Below are 15,047 nucleotides of genomic sequence, written 5' to 3' on the forward strand. Positions count from 1 at the left end.
TTTATTCTTGTATATGGTGTAAGGAGGTGACCCAGCTTCACTTTTTTGCATGTGTCTGTCCATGTTTCCCAGCACCGTTTATTGAATAGACTATCTTTACCGCACCATAAATTCTTGCTTACACTGTCGTAGATTAAATGACCACATAGGCATGGATTTATTTCTGGGCTCTCTATTCTATTCCATTGATCTATGTGTCTGTTTTTATGCCAGTACCATGCTGTTTTGATTACTGTAGACTTGCAGTATAATTTGATGTCAGGTATCATGATACCTCCCTCTTTGTTAGTATTTCTCAAGATTGTTGAGGCTATCTGGGGTCTCTCATGGTCCCATATAAATTTTTGGATTATATGTTCTATTTCTGTGAAAAATGTCCTTGGTAGTTTGATAGGGACTGCGTTGAATCTGTATATTGCCTTCGGCAGTATGGACATTTTAACGATATTAATTATTCCTATCCATGAGCATGGTATGTGTTTCCACTTATTTGTATCTTCTTTAATTTCTCTCTTCAGTGTTTTATAATTTTCTGAGTACACATCTTTTACTTCTTTGGTTAAATTTATTCCTAAGTATTTTATAGTCTTTGAAGCAATCATAAATGGGACTGTTAATTTCTCCTTCTGATATTAATATTTCAGAACTGATTTCTGAATATTAATTTTGTAACCTGCTACTTTACTAAATTCATTTATCAGTTCTAATAGTTTTTGGTGGAATCTTTAGGGTTCTCTATATATAGTATCATGTCATCTGCATATAATGACAATGTTACTTCCTCCTTACCAATTTGGATGCCTTTTATTTCTTTTTCTTGTCTGACTGCTGTGGCTAGAACTTCCAGAACTATGTTGAATAGAAGTGGAGAAAGTGGGCAACCTTGCCTTGTTCCTGATCTTGAGGGAAATGGTTTCAGCTTTTCCCAATTGAGTATGATGTTAGCTGTGGGTATATCATATATGGCCTTTATTATGTTGAGATATGGTACCTCTATTTCCATTTTCTTAAGAGTTTTTATCATAAATGGCTGCTGGATTTTGTCAAATGCTTTTTCTGCATCAATTGATATGATCATATGATTTTTAGTTTTCATTTTGTTAATGTGGTGTATCATATTAATTGATTTGTGGATGTTGAATCAACTTTGCATACCAGGAATGAATCCCACTTATACACATAATTTTAAATTTTCTAAAAGAAATATAAATTTCTTTCCTTATATTCAGAGCTCCTTATAATGCTTCAAAATTTTTTTAAAGATTTCACTTCAGTTCTAAAGGAAATTTAAATTTCTTTCCTTATATTCAGAGCTCCTTATAATGCTTTAAAATTTTTTTAAAGATTTCACTACAGTTCATTAGCTGGATCTTCACATTAAGATTTTCATTTTTCAGCTTTTCTCCCCTGGAACTGAGCTGGGCCTGCAGGTCTGTGGTGACGCGGGGCTCTGTTCACCAGGATGAGATTTGTTAAAGTTGTCAAGAATAAGTCCTACTTCAAGAGATACCAAGTGAAATTTAGAAGACGCCGTGAGGGTAAAACTGATTACTATGCCCAGAAACACTTGTTAATCCAGGATAAAAATAAGTACAACACACCCAAATATAGGGTGATTGTTTGGGTAACCAACAGAGATATTATTTGTCAGATTGCTTATGCCCATATAGAAGGAGATATGATAGTTTGTACAGCTTATGCTCATGAACTCCCCAAGTACAGTGTGAATGTTGGCCTGACAAATTATGCTGCAGCGTATTGTACTGGCCTGCTGCTGACCCGCAGGCTTCTCAATAGGTTTGGCATGGACAAGATCTATGAAGGTCAAGTGGAGGTGACTGGAGATGAATACAATGTGGAAAGCACTGATGGTCAACCGGTGTCCTCACCTGCTATTTGGATGCAGGGCTTGCCAGAACTACCTCTGGAAATAAAGTTTTTGGGGCCCTGAAGGGAGCTGTGGACAGAGGCTTGTCTATCCCTCACAGTACCAAACGATTCCCTGGTTATGATTCAGAAAGCAAGGAATTCAGTGCAGCAGTACATCAGAAACACATCATGGGCCAGAACGTTACTGATTATATGCATTATCTAATGGAAGAAGATGAAGATGCTTACAAGAAACAATTCTCTCAATACATAAAGAACAGCGTAACTCCAGACATGATGGAGGAGATGTATAAGAAAGCTCATGCTGGTATATGGGAGAATCCAGTTTATGAGAAGAAAGAAGCCTAAGACAGAAGTTAAAAAGAAGAGGTGGAACCATCCCAAAATGTCGCTTGCCCAGAAGAAAGATTGGGTAGCGCAGAAGAAAGCAAGCTTCCTCAGAGCTCAGGAATGGGCTGCTGAGAGCTAATAAACCAAACAAGTTTTCTATGAAGATTTTCATATAGGCAATAATAAACTTAAGCAACTGAAAAATAAAAAAAGATTTTCATTTTTCAGAAAAAAACATAGAAGATAAACGAGACTCAGGGCCTTGAATTTAGGTTTTCTGATTGAGTCCAGTTCTCTATGTACATTACTCCCACTGTTTCACACTGCTTTTTCAACTAAACAAGAACTAAAATAAAAGTGAAAGATACTAATCCAAAAACAAAAGTACAAACAAACAGAAATAGGCAAAGCACCCTCCTGGAATAGAATCAACTTATTAAATCTTCCTTTTTCAAGATTTAAGATAGTTTTGGTGAAACTCTGACTAGTAATGATAAGGTTACCATGTTCCAAAAGACTCATTCAAGTTGAGCATCTGTGCCCTGGTTTTCATCCTATTTTCTCCACATATTCAGAACAGTTTCTGGATTCAAGTCTTTAAGGATATTGACGGAGTTGAAATAAAACAAGTTAGAATATTTTTAATCTTCATATTTCAAAATCAGGGCTTCAATTTGTTAACATTCTTTATTAAAGTAGTCCTCAACCAGAGGCAGTTTTGTTGCGCTGGGAATATTTGGCAATGTCTGGAAATATACGTAGTGTCATAACTGGACCAGGGTAGAGGCAGGGGTTGTTACTGGCATATAATAAGTAGAGGCCAGAGATGCTGCTAAACATGCACAGAACAGCCTCCCACACAGAAAGAATTCTCAAAATGGCGGTAGTGCATAAGATGAGAAACTGCTTTACTGAAAGCAAAAACAAATACCAGACAGACAAAAGAACCAATTATTTTAACTACCTAAAAGAATTAGGAGAAAATATAACTTTTTTTTTTTCCTGTCTAACATTAAAGAATGCTTTCTTCAAGAGATAAAACCTAGAGGCTACCAAAAAAAATGAAAATAAGAAATTTTTAAATCACAGGCAAGAATATAAAGTTACAACAAAATTAAAATCAATATACTCTACCACACAAAAGATTTGCTCAGGCTAAATATCTTCAATCACCTTTGGCTCCACTTTTTTGCATCCTGCACACAGTCCACCAGGAAATCCTACTAGGTTCATCTTCAGAACATATGAAAAATCGGACACTTTCTTCCAGTTCTGCTGCTATAACCCAGGTCCAAATTACCTTCCTCTGTCATCTGTAATACCAGATTACTCATTTGTATTCCTGCTTCTATCCTTAACCCCACCCTATGCATACCCATGATTATTCTCAGCTCAAAAAATTCAGTACCTCCTAATTTCATTCCAAGTGAAAACTAAAGCCATCACAATGGCTTATAAAATCCTAAAGATCTAACCACTACCACTGGCATCAGGACATCCCCCACTCCCTTTTCTCTTACCTTATTCCTCATTACTTTAGCTATAGTGCCTCACTGTTCCTTGAACTTCTTTGTCTTTGGGTTTGGCCTTTTTGCTCCCAGAGCACAGCTTGCTCTCTCACTTCCTTCATGTTTTTGTCAGAATGTTTCCTTCTAGGTGAAGCATTCTCTTGACCACTCTATTTAAAACTGCAAGCTTCCCCTAATTTATTAATTTGGTGCAAAAGTAATTCGTTTTTGCAATTATTTTTAACCTTATAAATTGCAATTACCTTTGCACCAACCTAATAGTGTTCTCTCGGCACCTCCTTAACCTCTCTTTCTCTAGCACTGGAAGAGTTCTATTAAACCACTGCTTCTCAAATATTTGGTCTCAGGGCCCTTTTATACTCCTAAAAGTTAATGAGGATACTATTATAGACCAAGTTTGTGTTTGCCCTCCAAAATCCTTATGTTGAAACTCTACCTCCCAATGTGATGGCATTAGAAAGTGGGGCCTTTGGGAGATAATCAGGATTAGATGAGTTTATGAGGATGGAGCCCTCAAAAATGTAATTAGTGCCCTTATAACAGTCACAAGGGAGCTTGCTTCTCTCTGCTCTCTGCCATATGAGGATACAAGAACACCGTCATCTATCAGCCAGGAAGCGGGCTCTCACCAGAATACCTCATCAGCTAGCACCTTGATCTTGGACTTCTCAGATGGCCGAACTGTACAATATGAATTTATATTGTTTATAGGCTATCTAGTTTAAGGAATTTTGTTATAGCAAACAAGCTAAGACCGACCCTAAAGAGTGTTTATGTGCTTCTAGGGGTCAACATTTACTATATTTGAAATAAAGCCAACTTTTAAAATATTTCTTAATGTTTAAAATAACAGTAAGCCTATAAATGTTAACAAATATTTTCATGAAACATAATTATATTTTTCAAAACCAAAAAAAAAAAAAAAAACATTAGTGAGAAGACTGACGTGGTTTTATAAATTTTTGTAAATTTCAATGTCTGCTTAACAGGAAATAGCTGGATTCTCATAGCGGCTTCTGCATTCGATGTGATGCAATAGGCTGTTTTGGGTAAAGTATGTGAATGAAATCTGACCACCCACAGTTATGTACTTAGAGAAGGGAGGGATATTTTAATAACTTTTTCATATAACTGAGGATGTTCTTCTTTGATATTCACAAAAACTCAATGAATGATAATATCTTAGAAGCTATTATAAAATGGAATATTAAACCATATAAATGAACTTTTGGTACTGTTACCTTAAAATCCCTTGGTCTATCTTGCATTTTGATGGCATTTCTAAAATGAATTATTTTAAAGGTATTACATTGATTCATTTGAAAATTTTGATTCAGAATTAAGAGCTTCCATATATTGATATATTGCATTACCCAACATCTCAAAATAAAATTAATATCACCACCAACCTCATCAGAAAACTCAGCGATTGGGAAGCCACCACGCTTGCAGTAAGAGACACAAGTTTTCTGAATTTCTAATTTTGCCTTTTTAAGGCTTGAATTTTATCATTGACAAACATTGTCAGTTGTTTCCCTTAGAGTGTCAAGCTTGCTTCACTCATCCCCCCACCAAAAAAAATGCCTGCGAAATATCTAAATCTGAATACCATAGTTTTTACTGAAATAAGAATGAAACCACACAATGGTTGTATGCCATATAACGGAAACTACTCAGCAATAAAAGGGAGCAGCAAAGTGTTGATATACAACATTGATGGCTCTCAAAATAATTATTCTGAGTGAAAGAAAGCTGAGAGAAAATATGCACTGTATTCCATTGATAATGGAAAAAATAAAATGGAATAAGCATTGCTAAGAGTCACTTAAAAGAGAATCAGGAAGCCATTAAAGAAGGAGTCTGTGCACATCTTGTGCCTCAGTTTCAGAGCTGAGCTGTATATTTGCTAAACCTATTGCTAAATTCAGCTAACGATGAGCTATAAACATTCTAGAACTGCTGCAGTGAACACATATGGACTTTACTTCCTTCCTAGTAGTTTTCATCTCCCTCGTTTGCATATTGAAACTAATCAATCCTGTTAACATAGCCAGCAATATTTCATTTGCATGAAAGAATATACTTTGTGGGTTTTGCCTTTATAAACCCTTTCTTTGTTCTCTCCAGAGTGCAGTTCGACTTGGTACCTGAATCTGCGTCTCCTTAGGTTCCATCTCCTTTTGCTCAAATGCCTTTTGTTCTTTATTAGTCTGTATCTCTTCTTTGGTTAACACCCTCCATACAAAATTCTAGAAAATGCAAACTAATCTATAGTCACAGAAAGTAGATCAGTATTGCAGGAACGGAGGGCAGAAGAAAGTTTTGGGGGTCGTGGATATGTTTATTATCTCGAGTATAGTGCTTTCATGGGTGCAAAGTGTCACCAACTGTACACTTATATGTGTCAAGTGTCACCAACTGTACACTTAATGTGCACATTGTTGTACTTCAATTATACATAAGCTGTAAAACATACACATCCCACACAAGCCAAATGTTTATCAATGGTGGACTATTAGAATAAATTATAAAGCTCTTTTATTCTTTTAATTACTACTTTACCTTCCATTTAGCCAACATGCAGCAAAGGGTTTGTGTGTCTATTTTAAATTCCAAAAGGTAAAAAAAAAAAAAAAAAAAAAAATTTCCAAAAGGTAAAAAGTTACTTTTGAATGTGTATTAAAGTATTGCAATAACTGACTCTGCAAAAGTCAATTTCTTCTGAGCATTCCCATACTCTGAATTTACGTCTTTTGATCTCCACAGGTAAAACTGCCCCGCAACTGTATCATCACTGTAAACTGCCCCATCACTGAACCGACCCTGGGGCACACCCTCTGAACCCGGCATTTTTCAGGTCAGGGAAACCCGGTCCCCACCGGGAGGCTGAGCAGCACATGCCGTTAGGAGGTAAGGAGGGCAGCGGCAGCCAAGGGGAATCCACTACAGACTGCGGAGGGCAGGGCCCACTCCCGAAGCCAAAGCCACAGCCACGATGGTTAAAGGGACAACGGGAAGGGGGCAGGGTCACAACAGCACTGAAAATAATACCACCTAGAGCAAGCTGACCACACATAACAAGAGCTTGGACTTACCGAGAGCCCCCAGCGCAGGTCAGGCCGTCTTCCCGAAGCTGTAAGACTGTAAGAGCCCAACATGGCGGCAAAGATGAGGCCCGTTGTCGTCCTTCGCTGGGCTCGAGGCGCATGCGCAGAGCATGGAGGCCAAGGGCAGAGCAGCAGGCTTGCAGCTGGGCGCAGTTTCTCCCGCCCTGAGGTGCTAGGCTGCTTGAGGACCTGGAAGGGCAGTTCCCAATCTGAGCTCCTAGCTCCAGGTGGGCATTGTCACGGCCTTGTCTCTGAGGAATACACTTAGGGCCTGGATTAGAGCCTTGGGGGGAGTGGATTGAGGGGTGGCTATCTGTGCAGGGCTAGGGTGATAAAGGATGTATAGTTTGTATGAGGTTGTGGCACATTGAGGTAGGGTCACCCCTTATTCTTATTGTGCAAGGATTACAGAGCACAGATTATGGCTGCCAAAAATAGAAACCCAGGAGGCCCCAGTGTATGTACACATTAGTGGAAGTAATTGCCAGTATTTGAACACCTGTTAATCAGCTATTTATGTATGTTATTGCATCTAATTATATTTCTGTACTTTGGAGAAACTTGAATTGGATCTATGCATTAGATAGTAGTAATTTATGATGTTAATTTCCTGATCCCAATGACAGTATTGGGGTTACTAGGAGAAAACCCTTGCTTGTAGAAAATAGACTCTAAACTATTGGGGGTAATTGGGTATGTTGTCAGAAATTTACTTTCAAATTAGAGTGTTGTGTTCTTTCTACTTGTACCTTTCCTGTAAATTTGAAATTATTTCAAAAGGTAAACAGTTAATTTAAAAATTACAATAGCCTCATAAAATGAGCTGTGCAGCTCTGTTGTTCTATGTTCTGTAGCAATTTATATTATACAGTAATTACAGTTCTTCGAAAGAATAGGAACTCAGCTATAAAGTCATCTAGGCATGGGTATTTGGGGGAAGAAAAATTCTTTGACTTCCATATAAATTCTTTCATGCTCAGCTCTAGTCAGGTTTTCTATTCCTTGCATGAATTTTGTCATTTTATTTTTTCTATCAATTGATCTATTTCCCCTAGTTTTTTAATTTATTAATGTACAGTTTTAATAGTACAAAATGTTATCTTAAAATCTATGTGTGACCATTTCTTCCTTTACTCTGTATTTTGTTTATATCTTCTCACTTTTTCCTTGACAAATCTTCTCTATTGGTATTTTGTGTTCTAATTGTTCTCTGTTTCATATTCCTTTCTTCATTTGTATTCTTTCCTCTTTTAAAATTCCTTTGAATTAATTATATTACTTATTTTCAACTTTTCCCATTGAGTATTTACCGTCTATATTTTTAACCTCTCATTTCCTAAAATACAGAGGGTGCCAAAAAATGTATACACATTTTACACTGTATTAAAATTGTAGTAATGTATACTGATGACAAAAAATGAATACAGGTCATGCATATCCATTTTTTTTGGTACCCCAGTATGTATGTAAGCTATGAATTTTTCTGTAAGTACTGCTTTAGTTATGTCCCTTAAGTTTTTATGGCATATTTTCATTATCACTTAATTTAAAATTTTTTTAACTCCTATTGAGATCTCTTTTGTAGTCTATGGGTGGAAGATAATTTTTCTTAATATCCAGATATATGAAAGTATATTGTTAGTTAGCTTTTTTACATTAATTTATAACTTACTTGCATTAATTGCATTGTAGTCAGAAAATGTGATCTGATACCGATTACTTATAATTTCTTGAGACTTGCTTCATGGCCTAGTATCTGGTCATTTTTAAAATACATATCCATTAGATCAAGTTGTTTACTATGTTCAAATGCTCTACTGATGTTTTTGTCAGCTGTATCAGGTATAGAAACTGATTTTTGTCAGCTTCTGATAACTCTACTAATTATTTCTTTCTATACTTTGAATTTATTTTATAAAGTACGTAAAGGTTTAAAATTTCTTCCTGACGAATTTACCATTTTGTCTATTTGTAATAACTTGCTTCATGTCCAGAAAATTTTTGTTTTAAACTCTTATTTTGCCTGATACTGATTTAGCCATGCCAACTTTCATTTAATTGATATTTGCCTTCATTTATCTTTTTCTATCATTTTACCTACTAACTTTCTGTGTCCTTATATTTAGATTGAAAAATCTAATCAGTCCTCAATTTATCAGTCATTAGAGTATGAGAGGAAAAGAAATTAAGAACCACTGAACTACTAAGTTATATTTTCTCGTAGCAACCTTATTTATAAAATGCAAATTTTTCCCTTATTTATAAAATATTTATTTATGTGACAATTTGATATCTGTTTCTCTTGCAATGTCAAGTCTCATAGAAACAACATTGAGCATCTTGTTTTCCTCGGTGAATCTTAAATGAAAGATTGAATGAGAAGATGCATCACTATGCAGGTAGTATTTGCAGTCCTGGGAGCAGATGCGATTACTGGGAACATGTGAGCAGAGCAGAAGGTGGAACTCTGGAAAACAGCAGGAGATTAACAACTTGTTTTAGAGCAACAACTCGGGCAATTGCCTTTGGAGCTTTTGCCTTCTTTTTCCTTTACTCCTTTGTCCCTAAAAGGGAGCATAGTGTTTGCACACAGGAACAATACAACAGTGAAAATAACCCTGCTTCCCCAAACCAAGCTAAGATCCAGAGTACATAATTACTGTTAAGAGTGTTCTTTTCAAGTGAAACAATTACTCTAGAAGACTGATACTGGACAAGTATCTTAATGTCTTTGTGCCTCACCACCTTCACCACCTTGTAGGAGAAATGGATATTAAATACGTAAAATAAAGTAGTTTCCGTTGTCCCTTCAAGGAAGCTGCATGGGATCCCTCCGCAAAACCTACTATTTACACATGAATTTTCTTGTGCTATAATTCAGTTTAATAAACCATCTATGAGTACATAATGCACGTCTTGCCCCGGTGCAATACTTGTCGGTAATATTTTCCCTCTATTTCCCATAAAATCCAATGTCCTAAAGTAAGGTCCATTTTTTTCTGTTTCTGCCACCCACTTTATAGAATTTTAGCCATAAATAAATTAACATTTATGACTTGTTCAGATTGTTTTCAGTTTGACTAGTTTTTGTCTTGTCAGTTTCTTAGGTACCCCCAGGAGGAGGCAGCACAAACTTAGTGACACTCTCACTCTAAATGCCTGTACATTTACATTCTGTCACACCCTAAGGGAAGATGTCATTTCTGCTTAAGATGCAATTAAACTTCACCATTTTCTTTTTCAAATAATACCTAGTGTTAATGAGGGAGTGGAAGAGAAGAACTGCCATATACTGTGGTACAAGTGTTCATGGAGCAATTTAAAAACTACATATCTGAAGCCTTAAAAATGTTTGATCTTTTGTTCTGGCATTCCCCCTTCCCACAACCACTCTCCCACCCCCAGTAATTTCTCTTAAGGAAATTATTGTGGCTGTCAGCACAGATCTTGCTATAGGGACATTCAATACAGTATTGCTTATAATAACATAAACTAGAAATGATGTAATGCAAACCTTAAGAGATTCAGATCATAGCATGGAATACTGTGTGGCTGTTAAAAATGATATTGTTGAAATGTTTTCCAAAAATGTGGTACACATATATCACAAGATGTGGTACACAGGACAATTTAAATCAATCCCTGTCCTGTTCCTTCTCCAAGGCAGGCTTTGATCTGCCATCATGGATGGGTCCAGCTTATTTTCTATTTGCCAGCACAGCCCTCTTCGGTCTGGCAGTCACGTCTCACTGCCTTCAAGTCCTGTTTTATAATATTTCCTGAAATCCCCAACTCTGCTTCTTCTCCCAAGCTTCCATTAGACATGTCTGTTCTATCAATTTCTGGCACATATCCCTTAGAGAGGTCTTTCCTAATCGTTTCTAACCCACGTAACTCTCACCCCTAGCCTCCATGGAAGGCCCCAGTGCCCTTCCCCGTGCCACTGCCTCTGATCCTGAAGCTTTAGCCTTTGCTTCACCAGCAAATGTTCTCCCTTGGGCCCTTCGGTTTTTGTATGCTGGCTCTGTTATGTTCTGTCCCTATTTCTTTCTTTCTTCTCTTTTATCCCTCCACACTTCGGACGGAAGTTTTCTCGCCATTCAATTTGTTAAGTATGGCTTCCTCAAATATCTTGCTTGGTATTTAAAAAGCGAATATAAATGTCACCCAGATATATTCCTCCCACAGTGATGAGGTTAAAGTGTTCATTTTTTTCATGATAGCCACAAATATGTGGCAAGCCAATTTCTGTACACAGGTAGGAAGTGAGCTATAATTCATAGAACAGGATTTATAGAACTGGTGGATTTCTCAAGTGGAAATTAAAAAGTAGTAAATATTTCCTATGAGCTCTATGATTTAGAGCATAGTGGCGAAACAGAAGAAAAATAAGGCAGACTGCAAATAAACATTTTTCCAACTTATTTAAATCAGAACTTAAAACCTTGCTTGAAATTCATTGTAATCTTTGTGGGACAGGATTATTTTAGAAGTCAGGAATTGAACTCTGAAAAATAACAAGTTGAAAAAGAACATATGTCTAACATTCGTATCAGAGCTATAGGGTCTCTTACAAAGGATTGCCTTAAGAACAAATAGCCATTGCTATGGGCTATGGGTCACATTACTGATGATGAAGCAGAGGAGCAGCTACCTTAGCTGCTAATCTTAGTAGCTTCTAAAAATGTCATGGTGAATAAAATGTAAAGTGTATTGGAAGTAGGGCATTCAGTAGCCAGAGTTATACATAAGCATCTGGCAAGGTCAGGAAAAACAAAATTTTTATATGGATACACATCAACTTTGGCAACATGTCATTACCTTAAATCCCACAAGTGATTTTAAACATTTTTATCCACCATTATCAACGACAGAGTAGTCCCAGATAACTTAACTTCCTAGATTTATGAACCTTATTTCTTTAAGAATAAAATCTTTAAGCAGTTTTGGATAGACTTTCTATTAAATGTATTTGTACTTGTATACATTTCCTGTCTTCTTAAATGCTTTAGGTTTTACTGGATAATTCAAGATCTTCATCATGAGTTTCCAGCAAGGTACAGTGGAGGCCAACGAGGGGACTCTTAACCCCTTTAATAAATGGCCCCAGCAAGGAAAAATGATAGAGTTCTTGGGTCTGCTTTTTATTGTTTTGCTGTTACAACAGTACAAGATACCATGTCTGCATCTAACTACTCTCTCTACTGTTGGGAAACACTATTTCATTGGTCTCTTGAGCTCCTAAATATCTTACTGGTTATGCCAAAAATGTAAGGCCCTGACTACTTTTTATCTGGGACGTTTCTCAAGGTTGTGTTTGCAGCAAGCAACCTTGAGAGATGCGGTTACCTCTGCTCCCAGACCAAGGCTGCTGTAAAGAATCAGCTTTCCCAGGCTCAGTGTCCCTCTCCTATAATACAACCCGTTATATGTGCAGTATAGCCAGAAGCACCTGCATTACCCCGTGGGATTAGAATTCAAGGAACCACTGCAACCATGCTGATACTCCAGCTACTGCTTTTGCTGTGAGTAATAGTTTTTTGAGTCTGACTCAAGGAGTCTCACATCTTCTTTCAGCATCCGTGACACTGTGGCAAGCTGACTTGTTATGAATAGCATCTACCTCTGGCTGAGTAGCATTAAGTCCAGCCCTAAGCCCAGCATTAGCAACAGACAGCCTCAGTTCACAGCTTGACCTCCCAAGGCACCTCCAAGCCTAGCATGAGTGGTGACCATCTATGGATTGCTTTGTGCTTCATGCCACGTGGCCCCAGGCAGGGCACAGGCTGCAGCAGAACTTGGACTGCAGCATGTCCCCTCACAGGAGGCTCCAGGGCTGGCACACCCAGTGGCCAGCTTCAGACCCAGCCGGAGAATCACCTGGCCACCTCCAAAAAGAACACAACCAAAGGATATGCTAGACAGGCACCAGAGACCTGCTAAAGGTAATCCTGCTCTGTCCCTGTACCACAGCTGCTCCAGTGTAGTCATGGCCAATTCTCACAAACAGCATGGGGAATATAGTCAATAACATTGTGATAGCGTGGTACAGTATCAGATGGTTGCTGGACTTGTCATGGTGATCACTACTTTAGGTATATAAATGTTGACTAACTATGGATGTATACCTGAAACTAATATAATATAATATTGTATGTTAGCTATATTTTAATAAAAATCTTTAGAAAAAAAGAAAGGAAGGAAGAAAAAAGAAAAAGAAAGGAAGGGAGGGAGGGAGGGAAGGAGGAAGGGAGGGAGAGAGAGAGAAAGAAAAAGAAAGGAGGGATGGAGGGAGGAAAGGGGGAGAGAGAGAGAGAGACAGAGAGAGAGAGAGAAAGAAAAAGAGGGAGGGAGGGAGGGAGGGAGGGAGGGAGGGGGAGAGAGAGACAGAGACAGAGACAGAGAGAGAGAGAGAGAGAGAGAGAGAGAGAGAGAGAGAGAGAGAGAGAGAAAGAAAGAAAGAAAGAAAGAAAGAAAGAAAGAAAGAAAGAAAGAAAGAAAGAAAGAAAGAAAAGAATCAAGCCATGAAAAGACCTGGAGGAAACCTAAATGCATATCAGTATGTGAAAGAAGCCACCATGAAAAGAATGCATACTATATAATTCCAACTATATGACATTCTGGAAAAGATAAAATGAGTAAAAAATTTGCAAGTAGACATTAAAAAGGTCGGTGGATCCATGGAACAAAGTAGAGTCACTTGTGACAAAGAAAAAACTACTGATACATATAACCACATGGGTATATCTCAGCAGCATTATCCTAACTGAAAGTAAGCATACACAAAGTGCTACATACTGTTTACTTATATTTATATGAAATTAAGAAAACAGCTATAATAACAGAAAACAGAATAGTAGTCCGCAGGACTCACAGGTAGGCAGGAGGAACTGACTGCAAATGGTAATGAGGGAACTTTTTGGTGCAATAGAAATGTTTTATATTTTGATTGTGTTGGTGATTACACCACTGTATCCATTTGTCAAAATTCATTGAATTATACACTTAAAATCTGTGAATTTTATTATATGTGAATTGTACCTCAATGAAACTGACCAAAAATAATGATGGAACCTTTAAAGCATTCAAAAACAATAAAGAACAAGAACTAATGGGATAGAAAAAACAAGTGATCCATATCTTTGAAAACACTAGTAAGGTGAACAGACTTCTTGCAGGACTAATGAAGAAAATAGAAGGAAAGGCCCATAAGAAATATTACAAGGAAAAGAGACCTGAACTACAGATGAGGTTGAATGAATGGACGCCTGTTCAGCAGTGAAATGAATAAACTGAATCTACATATAACTAAAAATCTTGAAAATATAACTTTAAATTAAAATAACAAGTTGTAAAAGAATATGTAAAATGTTGCCCATTTGTATAAATGTTAAACAAACAATAGTCTATGTTGCTTATGCATGCATACATATGTACAAAAAAATTTTAATTTATAATTTCATTTTTCAATTTTAAATGCTCATTTAATACATGAGAATTAGAATGCCAATTTCACTACTTCAAGATATTGGTTTCTTCTGGGAGGAAAGAAGCTTGAAGGATGGGGTGGGAAGGTGCAAAGGGGACTTTAGCTATGTCTTCAATGTTTTCTTTCGTTTGTATCAGAGAAAATGACAAAGAGACAGAAAGAGATCTGAAGGCCAGGAAAGCAAAATATTATCGTCTTTTATTAGGCATTAAGGGGAGGATATGGAGATGTTTGTTATATTATTTTCTGTACTTTTGATATGTTTAAAATGTATTATAATTTTAAATTATTTGGGGGTTAAATAAAACCAGCCATACTATAAATCTTCATACAACAAAGGGCACTGTCTAGTGACCATATTTCTGAATAAACTCACAATTGACACTGCTACTAGATTCATAGACAAGAGTCAATACATAATTAGTTCTATCAGAACGCTTCCTCAGAAAATTTAACAAACTGAGGCTTATGTCAGTGGGTGGAGGATGCTGGAGTCAACACCAGTGATCCACTAGATGATTGCAACTTTTTACTCAACAGCTGCTGCTAAATTCAATGTCAGGATTAAATCATTGCTAAGGATGAGTGAGTGCCCTGTGATCCTGGCCTTGCAAATGAAGCTGGAGAGATATCTGTGCTTAGAGAGGAGGATTCAGTGTGATAAAAATCCAGTCAGTAATTAATTGGACCATGTCCTTTCAT

General features: G+C 37.1%; 1 long non-coding RNA gene and 1 pseudogene across 2 annotated transcripts in view; one reads left to right on the forward strand and one right to left on the reverse strand.

Moving 5' to 3' along the window:
• LOC109461063 (uncharacterized) overlaps nt 1-15,047 on the reverse strand; it is a 90,114-nt gene that overhangs the window by 26,209 nt on the left and 48,858 nt on the right. Inside the window, exon 6 of one of the 2 annotated variants that reach the window (XR_016020499.1) lies at nt 6,845-9,323. The exons of the other annotated variant lie outside the window; for it this stretch is intronic. This is a non-coding gene — a long non-coding RNA (uncharacterized LOC109461063). The remainder of the gene's footprint in view (nt 1-6,844; nt 9,324-15,047) is intronic. 2 annotated transcript variants of the gene reach the window in all.
• LOC109460989 (large ribosomal subunit protein uL18 pseudogene) lies at nt 1,411-2,361 on the forward strand (annotated as a pseudogene).

Source organism: Rhinolophus sinicus, chromosome 2 (assembly GCF_057876585.1).
Source record: "Rhinolophus sinicus isolate RSI-liver-muscle chromosome 2, RSI-T2T, whole genome shotgun sequence".
Lineage (NCBI taxonomy): Eukaryota > Metazoa > Chordata > Mammalia > Chiroptera > Rhinolophidae > Rhinolophus > Rhinolophus sinicus.